The following is a 2,361-nucleotide window of genomic DNA, read 5'->3' as shown; positions in this document are numbered from 1 at the left end:
TACCAGGTCGGCCGCAGTGCGCAGGCGCCACGGTGGCGGATCGGGCCCGCAATGCGCAGGCGCAGCGCTGGCGGATCGGGCCCGCAATGCGCAGGCGCAACGTTGGAGGATTGGGCCCACAGAGCGCAGGTGCAGCGCTGGCTGATAGAGCGCTTTTACCCTCGCCGTGCATTCTGGGAGCTAGCCCTCTCAAATATCCCGTGCTGGGCGGGCGGCAGAGAAAGCGCCTTGGACAGATTTACCAATGTGCCCACCTGTGTATATGATTATGCATTTAGCCTTTTTTTTTGCTTGCCTTCTTCAGCCGGGGCATTGAGTTTAAAAATTGGCAAGTCATGTTGCAACTTTATAGAGCCTTAGTTAGGCGGCATTTGGAATATAGTGTTCAATTCTGGTCGCCACACTATCGGAAGGGTGTGGAGGCTTTGGAGATGGTACAGAAAAGATTTACCAGGTTGTTGCCTGGTAATAAGGGCATTAGCTATGAGGAGAGGTTGGGGAAACTTGGTTTGTTCTCACTGGAACAGTGGAGGTTGAGGGGCGACCTGATAGAAGTAGACAAGGGGCCATAAGTTTAAGGTGCGAAGGGCAAGTTTTAAAAGAGATGTACGAGGAAAGTTTTTTACACAGGGTGGTGGGTGCCTGGAACTCGCTGCTGGGGGAGGTAGTGGAAGTTGATACGATAGTAACTTTTAAGGGGCGTCTGGACAAATACATGAATAGGATGGGAACTTAGGGATATGGTCCCTGGAAGGGTAGGGGTTTTTAGTTCATTCGGACAGCATGGTAAGTGCAGGTTTGGAAGGCCGAAGGGCCTGCTCCTATGCTGTAATTTTCTTTGTTCTTTTACATGCCAGCTGGTACCCTCTGACTGCTGTTAAGAACAAAGAACAATACAGCACAGGAACAGGCCCTTCGGCCCTCCAAGCCTGCGCCGCTCCCTGGTCCAAACTAGACCATTCTTTTGTATCCCTCCATTCCCACTCCATTCATGTGGCTATCTAGATAAGTCTTAAACATTCCCAGTGTGTCTGCCTCCACCACCTTGCCCGGCAGCGCATTCCAGGCCCCCACCACCCTCTGTGTAAAATACGTGCTTCTGATATCCGTGTTAAACCTCCCCGCCTCACCTTGAACCTATGACCCCTCGTGAACGTCACCACCGACGTGGGAAAAAGCTTCCCAGAGGCACTCTAAAAGAAGAGTAAACCTATGAACATTGCACTCTCATATCAGTATGTGTTTATGTACTCTCACACCTGAATGTCAAGGCATTATTCAGCAGAATGGAAATTTCACCTTTAAAGTTTAAAGTTTATTTAGAGAGAAAATGCTGGAAAATCTCAGCCGGTCTGGCAGCATCTGTAAGGGTCTTCTGGATTCGAAATGTCAGCTCTTTCCTCACAGATGCTGCCAGACCTGCTGTGATTTTCCAGCATTTTCTCTTTTGGTTTCAGATTCCATCATCCACAGTAATTTGCTTTATTAAAGTTTATTTATTTTTGTCACAAGTAGGCTTACATTAACACTGTAATGAAATTACTGTGAAAATCTCCAAGTCGCTACACTCCGGCACCAGTTCGGGTACACTGAGGGAGAATTTTAGCACGGCCAAAGCACCTAACTGGCACGTCTTTTGGACTGTGGGAGGAAATCGGAGCACCTGGAGGAAACCCACGCAGATACAGGGAGAACATACATCCTCCGCACAGAGAGTGACCCACACGGGAATGGAACCCGGGTCCGTGCTGTGAGGCAGCGAGGCTGGGAGGGAGGATTTTATCATTATGCTTTAACGGGAGGTGGGTCTCTCTGTGCCAATTCCTCATTGCCTTTGAGCTGAACTGCTTGCTAGGTTATTTCAGAGGGCAGTTAAGAGTCAAACCCATTTCTGTGAAGTTCAACTCTCATGTTAGCCAGATTGCGTAAGGAGGGTAGATTTCCTTTGCTGGAAGTTTTGGTTGTGGCAAAGGTGAGCTTTTTCAAGGAAAGAACTAAGTGATGAAAAATAAGGAAGAAGAAGCTGAAGACTTACTAAAAACAATAAGAAGTCTCACAACACCAGGTTAAAGTCCAACAGGTTTATTTGGTAGCACAAGCCACAAGCTTTCAGAGCACTGCCCCTTCGTCAGGTGAGTGGGAGTTGTGTTCACAAACAGGGCATATATAGACACAAACTCAATTTGCAAAATAATGGTTGGAATGCGAGTTTTTACAGGTAGTCAAGTCTTAAAGGTACAGACAATGTGAGTGGCGAGAGGGTTAAGCACAGGTTAAAGAGATGTGTATTGTCTCCAGCCAAGACAGTTAGTGAGATTTTGCAAGCCCAGGCAAGTCATGGGGGTTACAGATAGTGTGACA

The sequence above is a fragment of the Mustelus asterias genome, chromosome 8, assembly GCF_964213995.1.
Source record: "Mustelus asterias chromosome 8, sMusAst1.hap1.1, whole genome shotgun sequence".
In the NCBI taxonomy this organism is placed as follows: Eukaryota; Metazoa; Chordata; class Chondrichthyes; order Carcharhiniformes; family Triakidae; genus Mustelus; species Mustelus asterias.
This window is presented reverse-complemented; position numbering follows the sequence as displayed.